General features: G+C 47.1%; 1 protein-coding gene across 1 annotated transcript in view; it reads right to left on the bottom strand.

Moving 5' to 3' along the window:
- The window catches only part of IL34 (interleukin 34), a 44,135-nt gene extending 23,314 nt beyond the window's left edge, over positions 1 to 20,821 (bottom strand). Inside the window, 1 exon segment of the mRNA XM_079760062.1 lies at positions 20,232 to 20,821. The gene's annotated coding sequence lies outside the window, so the exon portion shown is untranslated.
- Between the last annotated feature and the right edge of the window lie 2,932 nt (positions 20,822 to 23,753).

Here is a 23,753-nt window from a genome sequence, read left to right as displayed (position 1 = left end):
GTTGATAGATATGTATTTGTTGTTCATAATTTTTATCTTTACTTTTTTCTTCTTCTTCCTCTTCTTAAAGAATACCTTTCAGCATTTCATATAATACTGGTTTGGTGGTGATGAACTTCTTTAGCTTTTTCTTATCTGTGAAGCTCTTTATCTGACCTTCAATTCTGAATGATAGCTTTGCTGGGTAGAGTAATCTTGGTTGTAGATTCTTGCTATTCATCACTTTGAATATTTCCTGCCACTCCCATCTGGCCTGCATAGTTTCGGTTGAAAAATCCACTGACAGTCGTATGGGTGCTCCCTTGTAGGTAACTGTTTTTCTCTTGCTGCTTTTAATATTCTCTCTTTGTCTTTTGCTCTTGGCATTTTAATTATGATGTGTCTTGGTGTGGTCCTCTTTGGATTCCTTTTGTTTGGGGTTCTCTGCGCTTCCTGGACTTGTAAGTCTATTTCTTTCACCAGGTGGGGGAAGTTTTCTGTCATTATTTCTTCAAATAGTTTTTCAGTATCTTGCTCTCTCTCTTCTTCTGGCACCCCCATAATTCTGATGTTGGTACGCTTGAAGTTGTCCCAGAGGCTCCTTACACTATCTTCATATTTTTGGATTCTTTTTTCTTTTTGCTTTTCCGGTTGGATGTTTTTTGCTTCTTTGTATTTCAAATCTTTGACTTGATTCGTGTGATTCTCTAGTCTGCTGTTGGATCTCTGTATATTATTTTTTATTTCAGTCAGTGTATGCTTAATTTCTAATTGGTCCTTTTTCATATCCTCGAGGGTCTCGCTAAATTTATTGGCCTTTTCTAGAAAATTCTTGAAAAACCTTATAACCATGGTTTTGAACTCTATATCCAGTCGTTTGCTTTCCTCCATTTCTTTTATTTGTGATCTGTTTCTTTGTCTCGCATTTTGGCTGCTTCCCTGAGTTGATAGAGTGGCTTTGTGTGCTAGGTGTCCTATAGGGCCCAGTGGCTCAGCCTCCCCAGTTACCTGAGGTGGACACTCTTGGTGCACCCCTTTGTGGGCTGTGTGCACAGTCTTGTTGTAGTTAAGCTTTAATTGTTGTTGGTAGCACTGGGAGGAATTGACCTCCAGGCCAATTGGCTGTGAGGACCCACTGTTTCTATAATGGAAGAACTTCTGTGCTGGAGACACCCTTATGGGAGAAGACTTGCAAAAGCCTCTGTGCTCAGCTTGAATGGGGCGGAGTCTCAGGGAGGAGCAGACAGCATTGGTTTCCCATCAGCCCTGCCCTAATAGGCCCCTGGGTCTCAGTGTCCCGCGGTAATCGCTGCAAGCACCTCTGAGAGAAAGCTGCCTTCCAGTTCCACCCACACTGCCAGACAGTCCAGTTTCTCCCCAAATGAGTCTGAGTCCCCAGAGTCTCGCCCGGAACTGGAGTTCAGAGCCATCGGGAGCTTTTGTCTCCCTCCCGCTTGAGAAAGCCCACTGCGCACTCAGTTGCCAGTCCTCTCCGCACACGCTCGTGCACCTCAGTACCTCTGCCTCCTGCAGCTCCTCTGAGTCTCAGTGTGCTTTTCTTTTCCCTTCTAGTTGTAGAATTTCCACTCAGCCGGCCTTCCTGTGGTTCTGGATGATGTCTGTTTTATCTTTTAGTTGTAGTTTTGAAATTGTTGTGTAAGACAGCAGTTTAGGTGTTTACCTATGCCGTCATCTTGGTTTCTCCACAGCTGTGGTTCTTATATAATAGTTATAAGCTTCATTGTAATCTTTCTTGGCACAGTATGCATTTCCTTGTTCTTTGAAAGATTGCTTCTTTGTCATCCAGCAGCTCTGACTCAGTCACCACCATGACCACACTGCACTCCCTGGCCACTATCTTACCACCAGGATCAGTACTCCATTCCTCTTTATCCTCTCTAATAAAATGGTAATATGTAAATTAACCATCACTCCGCTACATAAGCCACGCCCACCAGCCAAGCCACGCCCACCAGCCAATCAGGGCGAGTATGCAAATTAACCCCAATCCAAGATGGCTACAGCCACACAGAGCAAGGTTTTCCAGGTAACAGAGCAAGCCAAGCTTTCCATAGCCGTGGCAGGCCTAAGCCTCCACTCAAGCTACAAAGTTTCAATTATAGAAGGTAAACAAATTCAAACAAATGGCAGCAGAATGGAGCTTGAGAGAGCAGGTCAGGGTTGCCGGCGGCAACAGGGGAAGCAAAACTTTCCGCACACCCTGGCCGGGCTCACCCGCTTAAGGCTACAAAGTTTCAATTGTAGAAGGTGAATTAACTGCCACAGAGATGGCTGCCGCCCCAGAGGGAGCAGCAGGCTTGGCTCCGCTCCAGGCTACAAAGTTTCAATTGTAGAAGGAAAATAAATTCCAGATACCAGGGCCTCCCCTTGGGTTGCCAGGGGGCATGGCTGGCCTGCAAACCACCACAGGCCCCTCGCTCAGGCCGCCCCACACCCCAAGGGAACCCCCACCCTTATCTGTGACACCCTTCAGGGCAAACCAGCTGGCCCCCACCCGTGCACCAGGCCTCTATCCTATCTAATAAAAGAGTAATATACAGATTGATCATCACTGCAACACACAATATAGCTGCCCCCATGTGGTCAAAGATCCTGCCCCCATGTGGACACAAGATGGCCACCACAAGATGGCCAGCAGGAGAGGGCAGTTGGGAGGCACCCGGCCTGCAAGGGAGGGCAGTTGAGAGGGACCAGGCCTGCAAGGGAGGGCAGTTGGAGGTGATCAACCCTGCAGGAGAGGGCAGTTAGGGGTGACCAGGCTGGCAGAGGAGGGAAGTTGGGGGCAAACAGGCTGGCAGGGGAGCAGTTAAGCATCAACCAGGCTGGCAGCAGAGTGGTTAGGGGGTGATCAGGCTGGCAGGCAGAAGCGGTTAGGGGCAATCAGGAAGGCAGGCAAGCAAGCAGTTGGGAGCCAGCAGTCCTGGATTGTGAGAGGGATGTCCGACTGCCCGTTTAGGCCCGATCCTGGTGGGATCGGGCCTAAACGGGCAGTCGGACATCCCTCCAGGAATCCCAGATTGGAGAGGGTACAGGCTGGGCTGAGGGACAACCCCCCGCTGTGCACGAATTTCGTGCACCGGGCTTCTAGTTGTCAAATAACATTCCATTGTATGGGTATATCACATTTTCTCTATCCATTCATCAGTGGATGGGCATTCAGGTTGTTTTCATATTTTGGCTATTATGAATAATATTGCTATCGTGAGCCTGGCCCCGGGTCCGGGTGAGGCCGCGGGCCCCTGGATCCGGGTGAGCCTGGCCCCGGGTCCGGGTGAGGCCGCGGGCCCCAGGATCCGGGTGAGCCTGGCCCCGGGTCCGGGTGAGGCCGCGGGCCCCAGGATCCGGGTGAGCCTGGGTCCCGGGTCCGGGTGAGGCCGCGGGCCCCTGGATCCGGGTGAGCCTGGGTCCCAGGTCCGGGTGAAGCCGTGCCCCCCCTGGGTCCGGCCGAGACCAAACCAGAGGGAGTCGGACCTGCATTATCACCATTTGTCCACCATCCAGAGCTGAGGGGTCAGTGCCGACATGTACTCATAAGGAACTGGTGGACATTGATATTGGGTCTCAAAAGAACTGTTGGTCCAGAAAGAAACTCACTACAGACTGATTTTTTGCCTGTCAGCATAACTATTATTGCCCGTCGCACATTCAATTCTTATAAGTACATCTCTAGTGACACATGATTTCGCTCATCTAGGGGAAATGATGAACAACATGGACTGATGAACAAGAACAGAACCAGAAACAAGGAGGCACCGATCGGACTATCGGGCCTCAGAGGGAGGATAGGGGAGGGTGGGGGGAGAAGGGAGAGATCAACCAAAGGTCTTGTGTGCATGCATAAGAGCCTAACCAATGGTTAAGTTCAACAGGGGGTTGGGGCATCCATGGGGAGGGGTGTGGGATGGGAATGGGGGGATGAGGACAAATATGTGACACCTTAATCAATAAAGAAATTTAAAAAAAATAATAATATTGCTATCAACATTTGAGGACCAGTTTTTTTTAATATAATTTATTGATTTTTTTACAGAGAGGAAGGGAGAGGGATAGTTAGAAACATCCATGAGAGAGAAACATCAATGAGCTGCCTCCTGCACATCCCCTACTGGGGATGTGCCCGCAACCAAGGTACATGCCCTTGACCAGAATCGAACCTGGGACTCTTCAGTCCGCAGGCCCACTCTCTATCCACTGAGCCAAACCGGTTAGGGCTGAGGACCAGTTTTTGTGTGGACATGTTTTAAATTCTCTTGGTATATGCCTAGGAATGGGGTTGCTGGGTCACATGGTTGCTCTGTTTAACTTTTTGAGAAACTGCCAGTCTATCCTCCAAAGCAGGTATACTGTTTTATATTTTCATCAACAGTGTATGAAGGCTCTGATTTCTCCACATCCTTGCCAACACTTGTTATTATCTACTGTTTTTGTTATACCCATCGTAGTGGGTGTGAATGGTACTTCATTGTGGTTCAATCTTCATTTTCCTGATGCTTAATCATGTTGAGCATCCTTTCATGTGCTTATGAGCCATTTGTGTATCTTCTTTGGAGAAATATCTATTCAAATCCTTTTCCCAAATTTAATTGGTTTATCTTTTTATTCTTGAATTGTAAGAGTTCTTTGTATATTCTGGGTACTAGACTCTTTTCAGATATATGTGTTTTTAAAAATATATTTTATTGATTTTTTATAGAGAGGAAGGGAGAGGGATAGAGAGTTAGAAACATCGATCAGCTGCCTCCTGCACACTCCCTACTGGATATGTGCCCGCAACCAAGGTACATGCCCTTGACCAGAATTGAACCTGGGACCCTTCAGTCCGCAGGCCGATGCTTTATCCACTAAGCCAAACCAGTTAGGGCCAGATATATGTTTTGTAAATATTTTCTCCCATTTTGTGGGTTGTCTTTTCACTTTCTTGATAGTGTCCCTTGATGTACAAAATTTTTTAAGTTTGATGAAGTTCAATTTATATTTTTCTTCTTTTTTTGATGGCTTGTGCTTTTGGTGACATATCTCAGAAGTCATTGTCAATCCAAGGTCACAAAGACATGTTTTTTTATTCTAAGAGTCTCATAATTTTAGCTCTTACACTTTGGTCTTTGATCCCTTTGGAATTAAGTTTTGATTATGGGGTGAGGTACAAGCCTAACTTCATTCTTTGCATGTGGACATCCAGTTGTCCCAGCACCACTCTTTGAAAAGACTTCTTTTCCCCATGAAATGCTCTTGGTTCACCAAAAATCAGCTGATCGCAGAGGCATAAACAGATACGAATTTATTTCTGAATTCTCAATTCTATTCCATTGTTCTATGTGTCTACCTTACGCCAATACCACACTGTCTTGATTTCTGTAGCTGTGTAGTGTTTTGAATTCTTAAGGCTTTTTAATATATAATTTACTTTTACTTTTTGTTGTTGTTGAAGAAACTGGGTCACTTGTCCATAGACTCCTCAGATTCTGGATTTGGCGGGTTACATCACTGGCATGTCATTTAACATAGTTATCTCTGTGCTTCTAATATTCAGATTGAGAAGCTTCATTGGGCTCAGGTGTAATTTTCCCAGGAGGTATTGCATTGCATCAGGAGGCACAGAACGTCTGCTTGTCCCACTTTAGTGAGCTAATGTCATGCTCTTTCTTGCTGATCCACCCACTATAAAGTTCTCCATCAACCTTCACCTGTCATCAGGCACTGATGGCTATAGCCTTGACCCGGTATTTCATTAGGTGAGGACTTTCTAACTCTCTCTTTCCTTTCACATGTGCTACTGTGATTCTTCTATAACAGAATTTTCCTCCCTCGTCTCTTTTCCTATCTTAGAGCAGGATAAAAGTTTGATTCTTTCCATTCACTTACCAGCTAGCAAATGAGTTGTTCTGTAGCATCCTCTAAAGAGAATCAATAACGTTTTTCAGTATAATTTTGAATTCATTAACTTTTTAATTTTTATATTTCAATCCACTGAAATTACTTTGAAGTCAGGTTTATTAAGGTATAATTGATGTACATTAAAGTTCACACTCTTGCCCTAGCTGGTTTGGCTCTGGATAGAGAATCAGCCTTCAGACTGAAGGGTCCCGGGTTCGATTCCAGTCAAGGGCACATACCTGGTTGCAGGCTCCTCCCCCATCCGGACCTGGTCGGGTCGCGTGCAGGAGGCAACCAATGGACGTGCTTCTCTCACATCGATATTTCTCTCCGTCTTTCCCTCTCTCTTCCACTCTCTCTAAAACTCAATGGGAAAATATCCTTGAGTGAGAATTTTCAAAAAGTTCACTCTTTAGCTGTACAGTTTGATGAGTTTCAACAAATATTTACACCAACACCTTCTTAAGACATAGAACATTTCTATCACCCCCAAAAGTTTCCTTGTGTCCCTCCCCCATCCCACACTTCTGGCAATCGCTTATCCAATTTCTTTTCCTGGAGTTTTATCTTTTTCCATATATAAAAATACGGGATCATAGAGTATGTCCTCATTTCTGTCCTGTTTCTTTCACTTGACAAATGCGTTAGGAGCCCATCCATGCTGCTGAGTGTATCACTAAGTCTGTTCTTGTTATTGCTGAGTCGTATTCCATCGCACCAGGGCTTTTCAAGTATGAATAGAGCTGCCTCCCACATCTGCATACAGGTATTCTGAGGACATATGTTTTTATTTCTCTTAGGTAACCCAGGTGTAAGTCCCTGGAGATTTAACAGTAAGAAATTGCCAAGCTGTTTCCCAAAGTGGCTATTTGTTATTGTTTGGGCTATTCTGATTATTTCATCACTTGGCTGGTGGGAGTCCCTTCCCATAGGTTCCGATGCTGTTGACGTGACTCCAGTCGTCTTCAATAGCTTCCTTGCTTTCAGGTATGACTAGAGGTTCCACGCTTCTCTTGTATATTTTCTGTCTCAGACTTGAAATCAGCTACTTTTCCAAATAACCCTTTTAGTGGGAAATGGTACTTAGAAACCACAACCCTGAATACTAAGTCTCATTACTACTCAGGTGTCAGTGTGCATGGGCCTTTTCAGGTCTAGGAAATTTGTGTTTTTTTAGGAATAGAAAAATAAATCATTGGTGTGTACATAAATCATTAGAATTATAAGGGTTTTTTTTTAACATCTTTAGATTATTATTTGCATCTCTTTTGTCTTGTGCTGAAAATCTTGTTTCCTAATGACACTTAAGATAATTATCCTTCTCTATGTACAGTAGTTTCAAAATGGTAACAGTAATATAACTTAACAATAAGACAAGTCTGTAAGATTTCTTTGTGGCTCTTTCTATCTTAGGTTATATTCCCACTGGGAATGTATAGTCAAAAGATCTTATATTTTCAGCCCTCACCAGGTAGCTCAATTGGTTAGAGTGTTGAACCAATACACCAAGGTTGTGAGTTCGATCCCCTAATAGGGCACATACAAGAAGCAACCAATGAATGCATAAATAAGTGGAACAACAAATCGATGTATCTCTCTCTAACCAATCAATAAAATTTTTTAAAAGGTCTTATATTTCAATTTCTCTCTTATTTTTAGGGATTTTTAATTTGTTGTGTGTTTTAATTATATAAAGCATTTATATCATGCCAAAGTAAAAACTATAAAAGGTATGTTCAGAAAGGTCTAGCTTCTAGTCCCTATCTTTCTCCCCCATTTCTCGCTCCCTGATAAATAAACATTTTTATTAGTTTTTGGCTTATCCTTGCATTCTTTATATTTTGAAATAGAAACATAATTTTTATAATTCCTCTTTTTGCCTATAAAAGGTAGCCTATTGCACATTTTACACGTTGCTGTTTAAATGTTTTTAAATAAAACATGGGTACATAACTAAAAACAAATGTATGGTTTCATAAACTATTATAAGAAAATCACACCTTATAACTACCACCCAGTTAAGAAGCAGAACCTGGCCTGCCACCCCCTAAGGCCCTCGCTCCGTAAGCCCCATCGCAATCACAGCTCCCCAAAGTAAGCATCACCTGGCTGGGCTTCTTTCTGGCTTTATCAACCAAGTGCACATCCCTAGACACTACAGTTCAGCTGTTAGCTTCGTCCATTTTTCAAGTTTCATTTGTCTTTTACGTCTCTTTTAACCTATGAGATGTCCCCTCCTCCTGTTCTTTCCCTTACAGCTCATCTGCTGAGGAACCCGGGATATTTGGCATGTAGAGTGTCCCATCTGGGCTCCGGTGGCTGCACACTCACCGTGCACTTCAGCACGTCCCTCTGTCCTCTCTACTTCTGCACATGGCGGTTGGATCAGATTCAAGTTCAAACCCTTTGTCTCAAGGGTGGTGCTAGGTTCTTTCAACAGGAGACATGTAACGTCTGGTTTTTCACTCTCTTGTGCTGTTGGCAGCCACTGACGCTTAGAGCCCAGACCCATGGATTCATCCAGGGCTGCCAAGTGTGATCTCCCCCGTCCCCGTGCCTTCTGACCAAGCCTTTTCCCATGAGGCAAGCGGAGGCGGCCACAGACCCAGAGCTTTGCCAATGACACATGGTGCTTTCCTCCCACATCGGACCTCTCTCTGGAACCACAGGCTCTGGGCTTGTGTGGTTTGTTTTCAAACGCCCGCTTCTCAGAAAAGGATGGGCCGGGCTCCAGACAGGCACTGCCTTCCACCTTCTTCTCCTGCAGCAACTGTGAGAATAGCCCTCCCCTTTTCTCAGAAAAGCCAGCCAAGCAGTTTGATCCAGCAAGACCCACTCATGCCTGGTGCGCGGGCCAGACGCTTGCAGCAGGCGGGACACTCCTGGCAGGTGCCGCGCTACGGGATCTGTGTCACCACATCTGGGAGGCTTGGCCCCACACCAGATGCCTGGGGCATCCCCCAGGCTGGGGTATTGTCTTGGGTGAAGCAAACCATGGAAACCTGCCCAGTGCTACAGGCAACAGAAGCATCAAACAGGAAGATGCCTTACTCAGCATTTCCTAGCCCAGAGCCAGGTGTCTAACAACACCATTCAGGCCATATCTGCGTATCTTTTTTTTTTTTTTAATTTATTTTTATTGACTTGAGAGAGGAAGGGAGAAAGAGAGAGAGATGGAAACATCAATGATGAGAGAGAATCATTGATCGGCTGCCTTCTGCACACCCCACACTGGGGATCGAGCCCGCAACCCGGGCCTGTGACCTAACCAGGAATTAAACCATGACCTCTTGATTCACAGGTGGGATGCTCAACCACTGAGCCATGCCAGCCAGTCCACATATACATATCTTGAGATATATTTCTCTCTATTTTCTCACCTTTTAAAATATATATATTTTTACTGATTCCAGAAAGGAAAAGAGATGGAGAGAGAGAGAGAGAGAAACATCGATGATGAGAGAGAATCATCGATTGACTGCCTCCTGCATGCCCCCTACTGGGGATTGAGCCTGCAACCGGGCATGTGCCCTGACTAGGAATCGAACCGTGACCTCCTGGTTCATAGGTCGACACTCAACCACTGAGCAACACCAGCCAGGCTCAACTTTTTATTTAAATTAATTTGAAAAAAAAAAAACTTTATAACACTTTCACTAAGAGAAAAACAGTTCGGCTTTCCATGCTGATAGAGCTCTCTTAAAACCCCCCAGACTTTCTGTGGGATGCGTGGCCAGCATCACCCTCACAGGGTACCACAGTGCAAGAAGGGCAAGGATCCTGCGTGCTCAGAGGAAACGGCATTGTGACGGGAAACACAGTGGCTATGGTGGGCAGACCAAGCCGATTTTCCACAAAAAGGTTAAAACTACAAAGAAGATTGTGCGGAGGCTTGAATGCATTGAGCCCAACTGCAGGTCCAAGAGAATGGTGGCCGGTACGTGATGGGAGCTTTCTGAACTGGGAGGAGCTAAAAGAAAGGGCCAGGCAGCAGTAAAAAAAGAATCATCTCTTACCCTTCGAGACAGCATGGAGGAAGCTGGAGAGTATCCTGCTAAGTGAAACAAGTCAGAGAAAGACACGTATCACATGATCTCACTCACATGTGGAATCTAATTAACAAAATAAACCGGTGAACGGAGTGGATCCAGAGACATGGAAGCATGGAACAGAGCTCAGAATCTCAGAGGGAAGGCGGGGGGGGGGGGGGGGGGGGGGGGGGCGGGGGAGGTTGGGTGGGAGGTCCTTGTATGCATATATGCATGGGCCATGGGCACAGACAATAGGGTGGTGAGGCTGGGGGGGGGGGAGGGGGGCGCTGAAGGGGATCACTGGGAGCACAAAGGGGACATATGTAATACTTTCAACAATAAAGATTTTAAGAAATTAATTAAATTAAAAAGAGAAAGGGCCAAGTGATCCAGTTCTAAGCTTCGTGTATTGTTTTATTATGTGACAATAAAATCTTGAGGATGTGTTCACTTCAAAGAGAGAAACACAGTTTTCACTTATTAAAATGAGAAGGTAACCTCAGGGAAAACTACATAATGAAATTAAATTCTAGGCAGAAAGCTTTGCCTGTTGATGGCTCTGAGCTAGGGATTTGCTCTTTTTTGGAAAAAGAGGGATTAGCAAGGGCTAAGGGGGTGCTGAAATACATTAGCACCGGCCTGTCTTTGTCCCAGAGCAGTTCTCAGCCGCGAGGTGGATTTCTTCTCCAGGTGACATCGGCAATGTCTACACACATTTTGGTCTGTCCCAGCTGGGGGCGGAGGCCAGGATGCTGTAAACACTCTACAAAGGGCAGGGCAGACCCCCCCGCCCCGCCAGAAAGGAACATTTGGCCCCAAATGTCAATAATGCTGAGGCTGAGAAGCTGTGTTTTAGGGAATTAAGAAGGGTTGGAACAGAACTGAAAAACCATTTCCTCCCTCTGGGAGTCCATGCTATTGGGTGCAGGATCCAGGAACCAGGTAGCACCACCCAGTAGCCAGGGCGCCTGGCCCACACTCAGAGGAAACCGTCCACATACGAGGTGTGGTGGGACCGAGGGCGACACCAGCCACTGGTGCTGAAAGAACACAGTTATCGCTGTTCTCGGGAGGCTGATCTCAGGGACGCCCACAGGCCCAGGGCAGCGAGCCAGGACAGCGAGGAGCCAGGACAGCGAGCCAGGACAAGGGGAACAGGGAAACGGAGGCAGAGAGCTGAGCAAACTACAGCGGATACAGAAGGTCACCTCCCTAGAGATAACCTCTAGGCCTCCATAGTATTTCAGCTCCAGACCCAGAAAAGCAGCCAAACCAGATGGATGACACTAGGACAAGCTGCAATGATAATGATCCCCTGCCCTGACACTGACCCATCAGTGGAGACCACCACCCTGCAGGAGCACACCTAGAAACTGATGAATGTTCTACTGAAACCCCCCCTCCTGGGACCTCCCCTAAGATCCCCACCTGCACGAGAGACAAAGCCTCAAGACAGAGGACCCCGTGCACTCTCTCCCTCTGGGGAGCAGCACCTGACACCCCCTTTCCCCTCTTCTTCCCCCACAGGCATGTACCTCCTAACCTCTGGGAGAGCCCACAGACGTGCAACCTGGGGAGCGATGGGCAGTGGCAGCTCCTTGCAGGCTAGTCCCCTGAACCTGTCCCCAAGGCCCCTTTTCTCCGACTCCCCAGAGAGCCGGCAGCCCAGCCTAGGCTCTCCTGTTGCTTCTGCTACGCGAAGCCCTTTCTTGTTTTACTGTCCCCAGCTTTAGTGAATGTTCCCTCCCAGTCATCGGGACTCGTGCTGTGAAATTCTTCCTGCATGACGTCCAGAACCCACACACTACCGGCTGGTCCTGGGCAGACCTGCCAAGAGCCAGGTCCCCTTTCCGGTAACATCAGTGCTAGTCCCACTGCCATCCTCACAGTTAACGTTTATTAAGCACCTACTATGTGCAGTCACTGTGCTGAGAACAGGTAAGTCACTGTCCCAGCGAGAGGCACACCGGCCAGTGGGGGAGGCCAGGAGGTAAATAAATGAGTAGAAAACAGTATCGTGAGAAAGTGGGTGCAGCTAGTGGGAAGGTGAGAAGCCACTGAGCAGGGGACCAGGGGGTGAGCTGGGGGCCGGAAACAGAGAAGGCTTCCCAGGGAAGGTGACGACCTGGTTCTTAACCCTCCCAGTGAGCTCCCACTGGTTGAAAGCAGAGCTAATTCAAAACCAACGCAGGGCGCCCGGCACAGGGCATGAGCCCAAACCCTTTCAACACTGATTTGTAGAATGGATAAAAATCCGTAAGTATACACTAAAATAACTTTTAAAAAGGAAAAGCTATAATACCCATAAAATATCCACGGCATTGCTATGCACACGTGAAGAAAGGAAACTGGAAACAACCTGAATGCCAAACCACAGGAAAGCAGTTAGCATAAGCTGAGGACTAATTGCTATTTTAACTGTGGCAATGGGTTTACAATCAGTGCAGCAAACCGATTACACCTCTTCTCCTGGTAGCAGCTGTGAGAGTTAACCTTCCCATTCCCGGAGAAAAGCCAGGCTCAGCGAAGAGAGGAGAAAGTTTCCAACCAATGCTATGGGAGCTATTGAATGTCCTCACACACTCAAAAAATTAAGTGTAACCTTTACCTCACACCATGCATACCTTGAAATGGACCATAACTTAATTGTAAAACCTAAAACTATAAAAAATCTGGAAGAAAACTTCAGGGAAAATCTTTGTGGCTTTGAGTTGGGAAAAATGTTCTTAGATATGACACCAAAAGCATAAAGCAATTCTTTAAAAATGAGGTTGGGCAGTCGCCACAGGAACCAGTTAGAAGAGCGTATGTTGTTATCAGAGTATTCCTTTTATGGCTATCATTTGTTTATGGCAAATGGGGTGGGTTTCCTACTGATAGAGCAACATAAAGTGTCCTTTTTAAAGAAACCTGGTTAGGTTTCTAGAATGCGAATGACCCTGTGGAATACACTTGCAGGTGAGGATTCTCTTCTTGCCTCAGGTTCCTCGTCAGGAAAATGGCTTCATGTGAAATGCCGACCTCAGGGGGTCATGTCGGGGTTCACCGAGTTTCTCTAGAGAAAGCTTAGAACGGGAGCTGGCATGTGCAGTAGCTCGGGGCAGTAGTTCTCCTTTAACATTGTGGATAGGATCTTGGAAACGGCGACTTTAAGCGAAACGATCTATATCCAAACCAGTGTTACTGCGAGCTAACTGAAATCAACAACAGCTAAGTTCCTACGCCACATTTCTGGTCACAGAAAATCACTACACTTCCTAAATAAAGACCAAAAACACCTCTAAGTATTAAACACTAAAGTAAGTATGAGCTATACATACATTTAAGAAAGACTAATAAAAATGAGAAGGACAATTCTTTTCCAATCTGCTCATTCCAGTTCAGGGTCCCTGGTGGCCGGAGCCTCTCTGGGCAGCTCAAGCCACAAGGCGGGAATCACCCTGGACAGGGGGGTGTGGGGGGTGTGGGGGCGCTCACACCCACACCCACACTCGCTTTTAATTTTGAATGATTTCCTTTATTGCTGTTGCTCTGTGAGGAAAATACTTGATTATGAAAGACAGAAAGAAACCCAATGTGCAACTAGTCACATGGGTCCCCTGAATGCTCTAAAACAAACAACTGCTTCAAGCAGCTGATGTCCTTCTGAAGGATCTGACCTCTGACCTTCGACCTCTGACCTCTGACAAGCACAAAGACTCAAAAGTGGAAAAACAGAGTGTGTCACCCTAATGCCATTCTCAGAAAAAAGGGACAGTGGACAAAGGGACTCCAGCAGACCTCTGTGCCTGAACGCTTCCGTGGAGCAACAGGATAAAAAAGAATCAAAACAAAGCAGAAAAGGAGGGAGGGAGACGTCAGCAAGAACCTGGAGGGAGGGTCGTTAGCTCCTTGGACAGGAGCCTCTGCAGAGGGTCACCCTTTCTATGCAGCAAAGCTAGCAACTGTCACTGAGAAAACAACCAACTTCACAAGGATGTGGAGCAATCGAAAGCCTCACACCTCACCCTTGGAGTGTAAATCAGGACAATCACGGATGAAGACTACCCGGCAATTCTAATAAAGTGAAACACACACCTGCCCCGGGATGCAGTAATTCCACTCTCAGTATTTAACCTAGAAAAATCAGAATATACGTCCACATATGGATGAAGGGGGTCAAAAGTCTGAACTTCATCACAAGAAAAAGAAAGTGTTGAGACTATGTATGGTGACAGATGTTACCTAGACTAATTGTGGTGATCATTTCGCAATATACACAAATAGCGAGTCATTATGCTGTAAGCTTGAAACTAACATGACGATAAATGTCGACTACACCTCAATAAGAAAATGTGAATACATATATACGTCCACAAAAAGAATGAACAAGAATGTGCACCACTGTTCTATTCACATTAAAAAGAATAAACAGCCCTGGCCGGTTTGGCTCAATGGCTGGAGTGTCGGCCTGTGGACTGAAGGGTCCCAGGTTTGATTCCGGTCAAGGGCATGTACCTTGGTTGCGGGCACATCCCCAATAGGGAGTGTGCAGGAGGCAGCTGATGGATGTTTCTCTCTCATCGATGTTTCTAGCTCTCTATCCCTCTCCCTTCCTCTCTGTAAAAAATTAATAAAATATTTTTTTTTAAAAAAAGAATAAGCAGTTCCAAAACCTGAAAACCACCCAAATGTTCATCAATAGAAGAATGGGTATACAGACTGTGGTACAATCCCACAAGGGAATACTACTCTGCAAAGAAGAGGAAAAACTACTGACCCGTGCAACATGGCTGAACCTCAGAAACATTATTATGAGCAAGAGGCCAGACACAGAGCACACACTATGCAATTCCATATATTTGCAAAAACAGGCAAAAAAACTAACCTATGGTGATAGGAATCAGAGCAGTGGTTGTCTGACATGGACAGTGGTGGTAGGAATTGGCTGGAAAGGGTCATGAGGGAACCTTCTAGGGCAGGGGTCAGCAAACTCATTAGTCAACAGAGCCAAATATCAACAGTACAACCATTGAAATTTCTTTTGAGAGCCAAGTTTTTTAAACTTAAATTTCTTCTAACGCCACTTCTTCAAAATAGACTCGCCCAGGCCGTGGTATTTTGTGGAAGAGCCACACTCAAGGGGCCACAGAACCACATGTGGCTCACGAGCCGCAGTTTGCCAACCACGGTTCTAGGGTGCTGGAAACTCTTGATTGGGATGGTTTCCCCATGGATATATATAATCATCAAAACCATCTAAACTGGGATGAATAGTGTCCCCCCAAAGTCAAGTCCACCCAGAATCTCAGAATGTGACCTTATTTGGAAATGAGAGTGAGGTCAGACCAGATGAGGGTAGGCCCCAATCCAAAGACTGGTGTTCCTGTGAGAAGAGAAAATGGACAGACACAAGGAGAAATACCATGTGACGATGGAAACAAAGTGCCTGATGTGTCTGCAAGCGTGGAATGCCAGGGACTGCATGCAGCCACCAGAAGACAGAAGAGGCGATTAAGGATCTTCCCCTAGAGCAGTGATGGGCAACCTTTTGAGCTTGGTGTGTCAGACTTCGCCAAAAAACTGAGCATAACTCGGGTAGTGTGTCACTTTGAGAAAAAACTAACTCCAAGACTCTAGTCGCAAATATTTCATCCTCAGGAGCAGCAAATGTTTCATCCTCAGCATGCGGCCGCGTGTCATCAGAAATGGCTATGCGTGTCAGTGCTGACACATGTGTCATAGATTCGCCATCACTGCCCTAGAGCCATGGTCGGCAAACTGCGGCTCATGAGCCGCTCTGTTGACTAATGAATTTGCCGACCGCTGGGATAGGGGCTTAATCACAAGGAACAACAACAGCCTGTAATTATTGGAATCGAGTCTAGGTCAGTGGTCGGCAAACTCATTAGTCAACAGAGCAGCAAACCGTGGCTCACGAGCCGCAGTTTGCCGACCACTGCCCTAGAGCCTTCCAAGACATTTTTAAAGCAGTGAAACATATTAGTCATTAGAGAACTGAAAACTAAAATCGCAATTAATTGCCACTATATACACACACACATCAGAATGGAAAAAATATTTTAAAAACAACTGTTATAAGAAGAGGGAATAACTGAAATTCTCAGACACTACCAGAAGGAGGGCAAATTGTTACACATCTCTATGGAAAAAGGTTTGGCAATATTTTCTGAAGATGAACACATGCCCCTCCCATGGCCCAGAAATTGCTCTCATCAGTAAATATCCAACAGAAATGTGCATCTATGAGCACCAAAAGCCATGTGTGATAGCCAAAACCAGAACAACTTAAATGTCCATCAGCAAAAGAATTAAAAAAGAACACACTCATAAATATAATGTTGAGCCAAAGAACTGGTGCATATATACAATGAAATATGACTCAGCCATAAAAAGAATGAAATCTTGCATCTGCAACAACATGGATGAAGCTAGAGGGTATTGTGCTGAGTGAAATAAGTCAGACAGAGAAAGACAAATGCCATATGATTCCACTTATGTGTGGAATCTTTAAAAAAAATAAACAAACAAGCAGAATAGAAACAGACTCACAGATACAGAGAACATTTTGACGGTTGCCAGATGGAAGAGGGGTTGGGAGGACTGTGTGAAAAAGGTGAAGGGATTAAGAAGTACAACTTGGTAGTTACAGAATAGTCACAGGGTTGTAAAGTACAGCTTCGGGAATATAGTCAATAATATTGCAATAACTCGGTAGGATGTCAGATGGGTACTAGATTTATTAGAGATAAATTTGTGAGTTATATAAATGTCTAATCACTGGATTGTACACCTAAAACTAATATAATATTATACGTCAAATGTAATTAAAAAATAAAACAATTTAAAAACATATATACTTACTGTTGAGCCAAAGAAGGCAGATCCAAAAGCATCTAGATATATAAAGTTAAAAAACAAAAACAGCAAAACCCAATCCAGGGCATAATAAAAAGGATGGTGATTACCCCTCAGAAGACGCGGGGGGAGCCCCTGGGGACGCTGCACGCTAGTGACCCTCCAGTTCCAGCTCTGGGTAAGGACTCACGTTCCTCTGCGGCCACTTTGCGGTAACTCACCAAGCTGATACAGTTTATTCACTTTTCTAGAAGTGTGTTATACTTCAGTTCTTATTAAAGCAATTTCAATAAAAACACCAACCCGTGTGTGAGTAGACATTAGATTTTAAAGTCCAAATAGAAAAACAAGTAAACAACAATAGCCTGAAAAGGTTCTAAAAATAAGAAAACAGCGCTTTCATATGTTAAAAAAAAATATTTTTAAATATCGTAAAACTTAGTAAGCAAAACAGTGGGGACGTGAATGAACATGAGCAGGCCAGGGAGCCAGTGGAAAAAGAGGATCACGTTCAGAAACAGGCCCACGTACGAACGGGACGAGCTGTGGTACGCGCTTCCAATATAGTAGCTTCAGGGGGAAAAGATAACCATAGCAGGAGAAGGGGGCGGGAATTGCATCTATACCTCACAGCATTAGGATGACTTTCAAATGGATCAAAATGTGAATGTAAAATAATAGAAGGAAAAAGGACACGTCCTATTACCTGGAAGTGGGGATGACCTTGGTACCTGTGATTCAAAGTTCAGAAGCCATAAAAGAGATGACTGATTATTTGACTGCATAAAAATAAACACTTGGGCCTACAAAATAAACAAGCCATCAACCAAATAAAAGAGAAACCCTAAACTGGATGCAACTTATATCAAAGGCAAAAGGCTAATCTCCCTAATAGATAAACAGCCCCCAGAAATAAAAAGGGAGAAGGCGACAATTCCATTTTCAAAATAAGCAAAGAATATGAGTGAGGAGAGAGAGAGAGGGAGCGAGAGAGAGGTGGTCCTTTTAAACATAAGTTTAAAACTTTTCATAACAAATTTAAATTAAGACTCAGCTAAGTCACTGTTTATCACCTATCAGATTGGGGGAAATCCAGTAATGGGACTAAATTATGCATTGGCAAAGATGTCGGAAAACAGTAACTTCTCATCCAAAACAGAGGTGTACATTGATACTAATCTTCGAAAAGGCAAATTGGCAACATCTCTCAAAATTACACATGCAGATACCTAGCAACCCCATTCCTGGGAATTCATCGTACGTATATCACATGAGCCTGCAAAATGCCACAGGTGCAAACAGTGTCTGTGGCAGCAGACTGGAAACAGCCTGAGTGTTCGCCACACAATAACACAGCATGACACAGTCAGTGAAACAAGCCAGGCAGGGAACAGGGTGTTATCTGGTTTTGTAAAATGTGTTCAGCTGAAATGGCAAAGCGTTTTACTAGTATACACATATATTTGTATTTGCTTGTATATGCATAAAGAGACCCTGCATTAGAATAATTCACACTCACGTGTGAAAGATTGGCAGCTTAGAACCTCCCAGAGATGGTGCACCCTTGAAAAAAAAAAATGCTTGTTAACCCAAATAAACCTGTCATGTGCTGGAGTTTTTGTCAGGGTGATAAAATGAGTGGGAAAAATGCAAGTCCAGAGACTTGGGAGGTCATGAGGGCAGCCATACATCGGAGATTGCACAGCTTTTCCGGGATCAGCTCTGATTGGATTAGACCCAGTAAACTAAAAACAGTTGCCTGGGGCTGCAGGGTAATGGGTGGTTATAAACTAGGAATGAAATAAAAACTTTCCCTCTGGTCCTTTTCTACAGGATGTTTAAACCAGATGAATGTTTTATCTAATGCAAACGTTAAACAGTGAATGAGAAGAGCTGAAGTTCATGGCCTTGATGCAGACCCACCAGATCCTCCCTCCCCCTCACCCCCCAGCTCTTGGCTCCTGTTCCCAGAACCGTCGTGTACAAACAGGTAACATTCAGTATTTACAAGGAGTTTTATTACCCTATAAACAGCTCATTGGCTTTGCCATAAACATCTCAGGTTGATATCTCTACAAAAGACGTAGTAAGATAGACAGACCTTGGGCAACTCACCTACGCTCCCTTAAACATCAGCTTCCTCTTTGGCGGAGCGAAGATGAAGACAAAACACCACGGAGTTGCCGTGGAGTCCTGGCCCGTGAGCGTTTCAGGAAGCCGAGAAGCAGCACCCAGCAGGCTCTTCACACGACAGCCCAGCCTCAGGTAGAACGACAGCGGTTCCACAGCCCCGCCTCGGTGGCGGGAATGCGTGAGGCTCGGAGCTTCAGGGCTTCTCAAAGGTCAGTGTTGCCCAACACTCACCTGGAGAGGCGGCTGAAGCGCAGCCTCCAGGCCCCGCCCTGCGCTGCGCGTTCAGTGGGTGTGGGTCCCATTAGCCTGAATTTCTAACAAGCTTCTTCTCCCAGGTGATGCTGATACGCTGGTCTGAGGACCACGTTGGAGAAGCCTTAGTCCAGAGCAGGGTTCCTCACATGTGCATACCAATGGCTGGGCCCGGCAAACAATCAGTGTGTCTCCCTCACATCCATGTTTTTCTTGCTCTCTGTTTCTCCCCCTCCCTTCCACTCTCTCTCTCTTAAAAAAAAAAAAAAAATCAATAGAAAAATATCCTCGGGTGAGGATTAACAAAAAAATCCTATATAATAAAAGCCTAATATGCAAATCGACTGAACGGTGGAACAACTGGTGGAATGACCGGTCGCTATGATGCGCACTGACCACCAGGGGGCAGACACTCAATGCAGGAGCTGCCCCCAGCCCGCAGGCCCCAGGCCAGCCAAGGCAGGTGCCAGTGGGGGGCCCCCTGATGGCCCTGCGGGTCTCCCCACAGATCGGCCCTGATCGCCGGCCTGGCCCAGGGACCCTACCTGTGAATGAATTTCATGCACTGGGCCTCTAGTAATAATAATAAAATAAATATTACAAATGGCCTGGGAATCCTGTTAAAATACAGATTCTGACCCAGTGAGTCTGGGTGGGAGGGACCTGGGAGACTCCATTTTCACCAAACTTCCAGGTTTGCAGATGCTACTGGTCTGCAGACCACACGTGGAGTAACAAGGTTCTGGAATATCCAATTCCATTCATTTTACAGATGAGGAAACTGTGCCCAGGGAAAAACAAATGATCTGCCTAAGGTCACTCAGAAGGTCAGGGCACAGATCGGATGGGGCCCCTCCCGTGGCTGCCACCCTGCACTGTCCCCCGACCAAAGCCACAGACCTTCCTGAGCCAAACACTGTGGACATTTACTAAATCATTCACAATTCTCCACTCTTCTGACAAATAAGCCACTTCTTAGGGAGTTTAGCTCAAACCACCAGTCTGTTCTTTAAAAAAAAAAAAAAAAAGCATTTTGGCAAAATTCTTTCTTTAGCTGAGTCAGCTTCCCCTCCAGTGACTCACCTGTGACAGGCGCTGCTGTGGGAAGCCAGGGGGACACTGGGGCATTTCTCTCAACACGTGTGGTCTGATTATGGGCGGAGGAGGGTGAGGAGAGGCAGGAAAGGGGGTGGGGAAGCTGATCCTTGGGAAAGCGAGGAATCTGCTGATATGGGGCTCCTTCATGACCTCAAAAACTGAATTGCACTGCGTGCATTTTGCCAACTCACTTTATCAACCTGACAGAAAGTCCAGCGAATTAAAAAATGTATTTGGCCCTGGCCAGTTTGGCTCAGTGGATAGAGCGTCGGCCTGTGGACTGAAGGTTCCCGGGTTCAATTCCGGTCAAGGGCAGGCTCCTCCCCGGTCCGGGCCCTGGTCCTGGTCCTGGTCCAGGCTCATGCAGGAGGCAACCAATCCATGTGTTTCTCTCCCATGGATGTTTCTCTCTGTCTTTCCCACTCTCTTCCACTCTCCCTAAGAATCAATGGAAAAATGTCCTCGGGTGAGGATTAACCAAAAAATGTATTTGGATCAACCAGATGCATTTGGATCTTTTCAAGATGCATTGTCTCTGAGCTGGCAATCTTTCACACGTCAGTGTGAATTATTCCAAGACAGGGGGGAGGGGGTGGAGTTCCAGACACAGGGATAATTAAGGGGAGGGGGCTTACCTGAGAGGAAGCCTGATCTGGGATCTGGGGGCTGGTGCAGCACTGCGACCACATTCACCAGCAGGCCCCACCCTCATGCCTGGTCTTCAGGCTGTGAGTGGCTTGTGGGCCTGGCCCTGCCCCTCATTTACTGTGTGATGCAGTACGTCACTGAGTTTGAGAGAGTTCAGAGCCAGAAGGAACAACTCTCCCACCCCAGAACCGCAGAGCACATGGCCTGTCTGGGAGCGGCTTCCCCAGCAGCAGCGCCCGAGAGGGGGGTGACGCCCGAGAGGGGGGTGACGCCCGAGAGGGGGTGACTGAGTTATGGAGGAAGTGCTCTCAGGAGAAAGCTGCGAGGGAGCCAGAGGAGGAGGTGGGAAGGGCTGCCCTGGAGGCTCAGAGCATTTTTAAATGAGGCCGGGAGGCTGGGGGTTGGTTCCCTGACTCACTCAATGGCCCCCGGGGTCGGGGTGGAGTGGTGTAACCTCTCAACTATCTCTGGCAAGGTGGCTTGGAGAAGGACCCAGCGTGGCTCAGTGGATAGAGCGTCGGCCTGAGGACTGAAGGGTCCCAGGTTCGATTCCAGTCAAGGGCACATGCCCGGGTTTCGGGCTCGATCCCCAGTGTGGGGCGTGCAGGAGGCAGCCAGCCAATGATTCTGTCTCATCACTGATGTTTCTCTCTCTCTCCCTCTCTCTTCCTCTCTGAAATCAATAAAAATATATTATAAAAAAAAAAAAAGACACAGGGTTAGTTGTTTGTGGCAGCCCTGGTTAACCCATAGCAGCTGGGAAATGGGTACAAAAGTGAGTAAGAGGGCCCTAGCTGGTTTGGCTCAGTGGATAGAGCATTGGCCTGCAGACTAAAAAGAGTCCCGGGTTCGATTCCGGTCAAGGGCACATGCCTGGGCTGGGGCTCTTGATCCCCAGTAGGGGATGTGCAGGAGGCAGCTGATCAATGATTCTCTCAAACATCATCATTGATGTTTCTATCTCTCTTTCCCTCTCCCTTCCTCCCTGAAATCAATATACAATATATATAAAGTGGGTAAGAGGGACCTGGTAGACACCACGCTTCCACTAGTTCGGAGAGCCCCCCGAATGTGTCTCTAAACAAGAGGCACCCCAAATGATAAAAGACAGCCGGTGAGGGAATGCAATTCCATTCTTCACTTCCAGAGGAATCTTGGAATCTGCACTTGGACTAAATCCCACCTACTACCCCCCTCACTCTGGGCCACACACCCCCGTGGACATTTGGGCCGGATGCTTAGGTGCCAACAGAGAAGGAGAAGTGGGTCCGCTGAGCGCTCCCCAGCCCGGAGGCTGGAGGAAAACTGAGCACCGGCCAGGATGGGAAGGAGAGAAGCCCCGAGAGTTTCCTAGGCTCCGTGACCCCCTCTCCTCTCCCTGCTCCCACGCTCCACGCGGAGCCACAGTTGGCATCAATCCTGGGGAGAGCGCCACCTTTTGGAAAGGTGCAAACTGCTCCCCGTGACCAGAGGCACCTGGGCTCCAGTTCTAGCTCTGGCTCTTCCCTTCCCCACTTGCTCGCTTATCTGCGCATTGACACCAACTTATCCTCCCTCACCTCTCGCGGTCTCATTATCTCTGCTTTGCAAGAGAGACTGAGCTGAGAGATTGCGCAATGGGCAGAAGGTCAAAAGGCTCACGAGGGGTCACCAGGGTTCGAACTGGCCATTGGACGCGTTCGCCTTGTCACCACGGGCTCACTCAGTCCTGAGAGCAAGGTTTATTACCTTCGTTTCTCAGAAGGGGACCCCTGGGGGCACCCACACAGGCTGCAGCCGGGCCACCACCAGCTCCCTGTACTTGGTGCGGAGACTGAGGCTCCGGGAGACCCACGGGCTGCGCAATGAGCCCGAGGAGAGGCCTGCGTCTCCAGCCAGAGGAGGCGCACCTGGGGCTACACCTGGGCAGGCGGGGGGAGGGGGGGGCGCGCGGGGCGGGGCGGTGCCCTCCCTTACCCTTTGCCCCCTCCTTCCCTCTCTCTATCCGGAGGACTGGGTCTTTTAGCCGGATCTCATTGAGGGACAAGGCAGTGTGGTGAAGACTTCTGTAATAGCGTCAACAATTTAAAAAACAAACAAACAAACAAAAAAACAACACCAGGATGCTCGGGGGGCAAACGGAATCCCCGCGTCCTAATCTAACTGCAGCAGTACCAGGAATGAAGGGTTGGCTTTACTTGAAAATAAATCATTGTAATCTCCCCATGTCAGCAAACCAAAAAGGGAAAACCGGTGGTCACCTCAGAAGATGCAGAAGATTTTGTCCCTTGTCTGCTCCAGCTGCCCCTCTCCCAGGGGGCTGTCCCTCTGTGCCCCCCCCCCCCCAAGTCCCTGGTACCCTCTTCCTTTGACCTGACTGCAGTGTCCTGAGCATCTACTCGGACTGGTACTAAAGTCTCAGACTCCTGACTGCCTCTGTCTCTGGACTTTCACGGCTGATCGGCTGCCAGGGCTTGGGCTGACCCAGTCCCTTTCTTACCAATTCCGGAATGTCCCTGGTGGGAACGCGGGGAAATGGAATGCCCGGGGAACAGAGCGCGCTGTGTCTAATGCTCTGGCTCACGGAGGCTGGACTGCCCACGCAGGCTGCGGGGAAGCCTGGCTGTGGCTTCTTACTCCCTCGGGACCTAGAGGCCAATCGGTGCCTTTCTCTCAGCCTCACTTCACCCATCTGAAAAACGGGGCTGGAGAAACTTCCTCCAGCTGGGTGCTGGGCGGTGGGGTGGGGAGCGGCGGAGGGGACGTGGGGGCGTCGCAGAGGTCCCCACGCCGGGGAGCGTCTTGGTCACACGAAGCCTGTTTTCCTGGGAAGGTCTGGCCTCGCACTTGTTGACTTTGGGTTCAAGCCCTGCTCTTCCA

The sequence above is a fragment of the Cnephaeus nilssonii genome (genome assembly GCF_951640355.1).
Source record: "Cnephaeus nilssonii genome assembly, chromosome: 20".
Classification (NCBI taxonomy): domain Eukaryota; kingdom Metazoa; phylum Chordata; class Mammalia; order Chiroptera; family Vespertilionidae; genus Cnephaeus; species Cnephaeus nilssonii.
The sequence above is the reverse complement of the archived record's forward strand: the minus strand, read 5'-3'. Positions and strand labels throughout refer to the sequence as shown.